The sequence below is a fragment of the Talpa occidentalis genome, unplaced genomic scaffold (assembly GCF_014898055.3).
Source record: "Talpa occidentalis isolate TD23 unplaced genomic scaffold, MPIMG_talOcc4v2.1 talOcc4.8, whole genome shotgun sequence".
NCBI classification, from domain to species: domain Eukaryota; kingdom Metazoa; phylum Chordata; class Mammalia; order Eulipotyphla; family Talpidae; genus Talpa; species Talpa occidentalis.
Window position 1 is genome coordinate 77,790,879 of NW_023605194.1, and position 7,484 is coordinate 77,798,362.

Here is a 7,484-nt window from a genome sequence, read left to right on the forward strand (position 1 = left end):
TCTGGGGGGCTGGGAGGCCCCCCAGCCCTGCCAGCCTCCCAGCCCCCAGCAAGTCTTCACTCTGTCTGGGCTCTCCAGTGTTCTCTGCTTCTCTCTCGGCTTCTGCTACTTCTTTCTTGGCTTCTCTTTCGGCTTCTGCTCAGCTTCTACTGGCGTCCCTGTGACGCCACCCTTAAAAAAAAAGCACAGTCTTAGCCCAGGTGAATCCTATCTACATCTGCCCACACCCTACTCCAGGTGCCCGCCATCAGGCATGCATTCAGGACAAGGATCCATCATCTATCCTGATGGCGGGAGGGCAGAAAAGCCTGACATTTTCTTTACCCTACCGCTTGATATCTTGTAAGATATATTACCAGATAGCTTCCTTCAGTATTCTTCTGTCAGAAGTTCCTAACGAGGCTCAACTATTATTTCAAATAAATGTTGAAATAGTTTTTTCAAAATTTAAAAAGGATATTGTGCTTGAATTTCTCACACCTGTTTGTAAGTTGAAACAAGTATTCCTCCATACATTTCTCTGCCTCTCCCCTCTGGTGTTTACAATCCAACAGGAGAAGGCCCTTAAAGGCCCAGTAAGTTGCCAGGAAGGAAAATTAGAAGCAGGCAACAGCTCTCTTTGGTGATGAGCACAGAACGTTAGGTATTTCTTTGTCAGAACAATTAGAAAGGGGGAAAATAAGTAGATGCCTTAAAATCTACTGAGGAGTTAAGGGGGCAATTTCAGAAGAATCACATGTGCACACTACGTCAGAGTGGCTTTTGCTGTAAATCTGTTGCACACACTTCAGAGAACAGCCGCCTCCTGTGTGGGCCTGACTTTCCTTCATTTAGGGGTTCACTCGCTGTGTGCTGACAGGGCCGCCAGCAGCCATGGCACTGAAGACTCCCTGCCCCGCCCCACCCGTTCTGTGGGTTGGCAAGCCCCCCAAGGAGCCGGGTGTGATTCACTTGGCTGAGTCAGGGTCAGACGCTGCGGATCTTAAAAATAGACATGCTGGGGGCAGATAAGCTTGATTTCGTGGAACATGCTCTCTTACAAGCAAAACTAAACAGCATGGAGACCAGCATTTCAGCCACTGGGAGAAAGTTCTTACTCCTCTGAGCTAACTTAGCTCCAGTGAAAAACCCTAGAAAAAGGGAGAGAAGATGAACTCCCTTAAGTTCTCTGTGATTTTATAAAGACTCTCCCATGAGGCTATCAACTGATGTTGATTCTACTAAAAGTAAAGCTGAACTTTTTTCCAGTTGAGGTAGGGATGTAAGATGTTTTTCTTACACAGAAAAGGCAAAGTTTGTGCTTGTGAAAGGACTGCCTTGGTGTGGTAGCAGCTGGGGACTGATCACTGCTGGTCCAGTGACTTAACACAGCAGTGCTTTGTCTCACTGGCTTTAGTCTAAAGGGCTGATGGGGCAGAGAGGCTGGGCTGCAGGCCAGGACCCTACTCCCCCACCGTGTGGGTGCTCCGCTCTCCTATGGGTTCTTGGAGTCCTTTCCTTTCAGCTGGCACATGGAAAAGGAAAGGAGGACCCCAGATAGGAAGTTCTAGTAGTTTAATAGTCTAGGCTTAGACATCTTGCTTCCAATGGCTGAATTCAGTCCCACCCTCTCTGCACAGTGCAGTGCAGTAACTGGGAGAAGAGGTTGCACAGGCAGGAGAACTAGCAGCCTCTGCCCTCTGTTCACTCCCCATGAGTGTTTATTGTTTCTTTTTTTAAAGATTTATTTATTTATGCATACAAGAACTGGGTATAGGTAAGAGGTGCAGGGGTGTGAGAGGATTCACCAGAGACAGAGTGGAGAGCAGAACAGGCAGATCTACTGAAATACACTGCTGAAGGAAACAATGGGTGAGACAGGAGAGGTCTGCTATGCCATGTGGGTAGCTTCCCAGTTGGGGATTGAACTCATGCTGCAGTGGCTGTGGATAGCTTCATAGTGCTGCGTCTTAACCCCTTGCGCCACCAGGGAGGGCCCCATGGGTGGTTATTGAATAGCTACTAGATGCCCGACTCTGTAGCGGAGAAGACAGCCACCTGCAGGATGGCAGGGATGCAATGCTGGTTCACTTACTGGATGTTAGGGTTCCAGCTGCTTGGGCAATGAGGTGGGGTTCAGTAGAACTTGTGCTATTGCAAAGACTGTATAAGCTAACATGTGTAAAGCCCCATCATGCTTTTCATCACATGTAATAAATGGCCTATTATATGTTGAGCACATGTGCTTGATATTGATTGTTGCTAAAGCACAGAATTCACACAATATGCTTTCCTTTCAAAGCTGAAAAGAATGAATTTGTACTTCTAGGTACAATGTTTACAATGGATTTTCTTTCTATCCAAACATTTCTCCAAATATATATTCTTTCAATCTAAATAGTTTATGGTTTTTATTATAGTCCATTTGTATTCTTCCTATAGAAGAAAAAAGCATTCATGTAAGAGCCTACAAGCTATAGTCAGTATAATTAGTGGGAGTTTTTGTGAAAGGAAGTTCATAGGCTTGCGAAATAGAACTAGAATTTAAGGGACAAAGAGAGACTAGCCATCCCCTGCAGTGCTCATATCAGGCACTAGATGGCAGTGTGTCACAGGAATATGGCGGCAAACCGCTTCTCCCCCCCCCCACCCCCCCTCACCCCCCCCCCCCCCCCCGCAACTACTTGACTCTGAGACCAAGTCCTGACTTCAAAGTGAACTAGAGATATGAAAGGAGTAGTAAGAGGTGTCATTTTGTTTGTTTTTTAATACTGTGAAAAGAAATATCTCTAACCACTCTCCAAAAGTTCCCTTGTGGTATCTTATAGCTACTTTTTTTGATACCTAGAAACCACTAGAAATAATGTAGCTATCTTATGAACAGGGAAATATGTATTATACACATAACTCTGGGGTTTTCTGAGTCATTTTCTGAGTGTCCTCTGAGCTGACTTCTATTCTTGGCCTTCTATGCACATTTGGGAGCTGGTCTCGATTGAAGCTGTGATAGAAATTGTCATTTTTTCCTGGTGAAAAAAAAAATAGAATAAGACCTTCATTCAGAGACATTGAAATTTCTGGCAGTTTTTATCTTTGAGGTGATCATAATACAGTCCAAGGTAGCATGGAAGTCAGGTAATATTTTGCTTTATGTTTAGTTTTATAAGTTTATTTATTTATTTATTTATTTAATTAATTAATTTATTTATTTTTAAACATTTATTTATTTATTTATACAAGCACTGGGTACAGTCAGAAGCGCGGGAGGGTGAGAGAATTCACCAGAGCCAGAGCGGGGAGCAGAGCAGGCAGGAGGACCGATGTACACTGCTGAGGGGAGCAGCGGGCGGCAGGAGAGGTCTGCGCGCCATGTGGGACCCTCCTCCGGTGGCCGGGGAGCAGCCGGGGATCGAACCGGCGCTGCAGAGGCTGAGGGCAGCTTCGCAACCCAGCGCTCAACCGCTGCACCACCAGGGGAGGCCCTATGTTTAGTTTTAACTGAAATCTCCCTGGTGTCCCAGAGACTAAACGTTGAGTGATAATTAAAGATATGAATGGTTATGAGAAAACGTCACTAATAGTCACAGAACCTGTCACTTATTGAGATATTACTTTGTATCTGGCATTGTTCTAAGGATTTTACATGTATTATGCCATTAAATCCTTATTTGAACCAGATGCAGAATATATTGTTAATTTACAGATGAGAAAACTGAGGCAAAGAAAAGTTATGTAACTTGTCCAAGGTCACAGTAAATGGTAGAATCAGAATTTGAATGTAGGTTTACCTGACCCAATGCCAGTTTAAAAGAAATTGGGCCCTTGTTTTTCTTATGTCTCAAATTTCATTCCTCTTTTTAAAGGAAGAATTCTGGGCTTTGTGTGTGCGTTTCCCTCCCCAGGTATTTATTCTAAGGATGCCTCTCATTACTGCCAGGTTAACTCACTAGCACCCACCCCCAATCAAACTTAATTTCTACAGTCACCAAAGAATCGCATGAATATTTTAAAATCTTGATTCACCGCCTGAAGGAAGAAACATAATAAAATAGACATCTTTTCACTGTGGGTGGCAGAACACATGCTACTTCTGGGAATTCCTGGCCCAGAGGTGGGATCAACCCCCCTTCCATGTCAGGGCCAAATGCGGGATGCCTTCCCCTGCCTTCCTGTTGCTCCTCAGATACCTGAGACCTAACAAGGGCAGTGAAAAGAGTGTCCCGGTGATGGGTGCCCCCTTTACCCCCAGCTTCCCCTCTGCCAGTCACTTTTGTCCCTCACCCCCCAACACCCCGCCCCTCGTGCCATCGACCTTCACCTTCGGGGAGCCGTCTCCCCACTGCCGCTGTCCAGCCCAAGGCGACACATTCACTCTGTTATTCCATTGTCTCCCTGACTCCATCAGAACAACACGGATGGTTTCTGATTTGTTCTGCTCCAGAATGATCTCTGACATGGAGAACTTTACAGAAATCATACTTTCGGAATAAAAGGAAAAAGGAACATCCCAAACCACGTCCTTGTACGTTTGTCCAGGAAATGTAGCGAGGATGAAGCTGTGCACATTGGTTACCTGTGTACCTGGCACAATTTTCAAAAAATCTGCAGTCAACATGGATGAGAACTAACCACTGATTGTCAAATGAAGTTATAAAACTGCACAAAAAAATGACTGAGATCAGATCTGTATGGATGACAGGGTTGCTGCCTGAAGGGCTGTGGCCAGGCTGGGAATCCCGGCAGGGCCACACACACAGAGCGCGGGTCCAGCCGGTCTGGGCAACAAGACCAAGCACCTGTTCTGCAGCAGGAGATAAGCCAGCAGGAGAACGACAGATACCAGCGAGTTCACTCCTATGTGGAATATTAAAAACCAAAGCAAAGGAGCAAACCAAAGACACCCTCCTGAAATCTGACAGCAGAACTGTGAGGAACCCAAAAATGGGTTCCTGGTCCCGCGCCTATAGGATTGGACTTTTGAAAGTGAGGCCTTCAGCAAGGCGAGGGTCTGTTTGGGTGATTTCTTCTGCCCCGGGTAGGACGTTGGATTTTGTTCTGTACACAGCGGCCTGGGGATGATGGAGGCCGCAACTCGGTACAGAAAACACATTTACGACACCTGCTGGGCGGAGCGCGGGCCTGCTGGGCCCGGACAAGAGCCGTTTTGTGCTAGATAGACCCTGAGCGCACGCAGCGAGTCCCCACGGGACCATCGACCTGGCTGGAAGGCTCTGCGTGCAGGCAGATGCCAGCGCCCTGGGTTTTCCTCCCTCCACATCACCTTAAGAGGCTTCTCTCTTTGCTCGGTGTCCTTTATCTTTTCTTCACCAAAGAATGAGAAGAAACCGTCTCCAAATTCTTTTTGTCCACCAAAGCCAACTCTTTCTTCCCCATGACCCCCCAAAGTATTTTGGAAAGTTCACCAAAGGAAATTTCTTTTGCATTTTAATTGAGCGTTATAGGTGAAGAAACAGCATAGCCACGCGCACTGATAAGTTAAATAACTTAGATTTGCTCCTGACGCCGGAGGGGCTGGCTTGCTGGCAGCCCTGCCCGCTCCCGCGTTGTCGCCCTTCATGGTCAGCTCCCGCCCGGCGTCACCTGGGAAGCAACTGCCCTCCTGTCTGCTGGTGGGAGACTCACTGCACCTCCAGCCTCCAGTTTCCTGTCTCTGGATGCCCCGAATCTGTGGGGCTTAAATTGGATAGACCCGTGTTTGTGTAAATCAATGCCTATAAACCGTTCACATGGGGACCTGGAGCTGGGTTTTTTATGACACAAAGGGCAATAAAAGCAGCCTCCGCGTAGACTAGCCACGCACTTGGTGATTGAGTTATTAAGCTCTTGCGAGTTCCATGCCTGTCCTGACGCACTGTCCATCTCGTGCAGCATGCAATTTCTCTAGTAAGAAAGGAACTAGAAGACAAACAACCGCCACCCTGAAATACCCGGGGCTCTTAGGCACATTTGCAGTTTGAGAAATGATTCCAGTTTGGATTTCCTGTGAGGAGCACAATAGGTATGGAGTGAATTAGCTCAGTGTTACCCATATATGTCTTTGATAACATCCATATATTTATTAACAGTTCTTTTTTTCTTTTTTAAGATTTATGCATAGGGCCTCCCTGGTGGCGCAAGGGGTTAAGTCTCAGCACTATGAAGCTATCTGCAGCCTCTGCAGCACGAGTTTGATCCCCGGCCAGGGACCTACCCACATGGTGCAGCAAATCTCTCCTGACTGGCCCGCTGTTCCCCTCAGCAGTGTGTTTCAGTAGATCTGCCTGTTCTGTTCTCTACTCTGTCTCTGCTGAATCCTCTCACCCCCTGTGCTTCTGGCCTGTACCCCAGTTCTTGTACACATAAATAAAAATAAATCTTTAAAAAAAAGATTTATGTGTACAAGAGCTGGGGTACAGGCCAGAGGTAGGGGGGAGGTGAGAAGATTCACAAGAGGCAGAGCAGGGAGCAGAACAGGGAGATCTACTGAAATACACTGCTGAGGGGAGCAGCGGGTGACACAGGAGAGGTCTGCCATGCCATGTGGGTAAATCCCTGGCCCGCCAGGGATCAAACACCTGGTGCAGTGGCTGGTGACAGCTTGATAGTGCTGTCTTTAACCCCTACACCACTCGGAGACCCCTTATTAACAGTTCTTATTTGTTCCTCTATTTGTCTCCTAATATATTTTTCTAAAACAGCAAAAAATGGTCCTGGGTCTAATCAGTCGTCTGCTTGTTTTTGGGTGATTCCCAACTAAGAATGGAGTTCATATTTTAAGTGGCTAGAAAAAATTAAATATTCTGTGATGCAAAAATTATGTGAAATTCAAAGTTTGATGTCCATAGAGTCTTATTTGGACTCAGCCCCACTATAGCTATGACGACTTGGTGATTTGACAGCAGAAAACACGTGGCCTGCTAGGTCTGAATATTTGCTCTCTGGTCCTTTGTAGAAAAAGTTTGCAGATGCCTCTTTGTTTGCAAATGGTTTCTCAGAAAGAGTTGCTAAAACACTGCACCCCTTTCCTGTCTGGGGTGTCCTGTCACAGGCTTCTTCCTGAACGAGGCCTGTCCAGTTTTACTCCAGAAAGTTCTTTAGTTTGCATGGTTGTCCCCTTGAAGAATCCTGCTCAGTGAATATATTTTCCTAAATGTTACCTTTTCACAGGGACACAAACTCTTTTTTTTTAGGAAACTGTACTCAATGGCTCTCCTCCCTAACTGTATTTTAGAATCACCTCAGGAGTTAAAAAAAAATTCCAATGGGCAGGTTGCATCCCAGACCCATTAAATTAGACTCTGCGTATAGGGCCCAGTCATCGGTATTTCTTAAAGTTTTCCAGCTGATTGCAAGTCTGGTCAAGACTGAATAGCACAAGTATTTGTTGGATTCTCATAGAATGCTAATTGCTCTGGAAACCATGTCTCCAAATGGAATGAAAGTGCCCTCTGCTCTCTGTGACTTAGCAAAACGGGCCATTCACTCCCTTTTCAAATATAAACTAG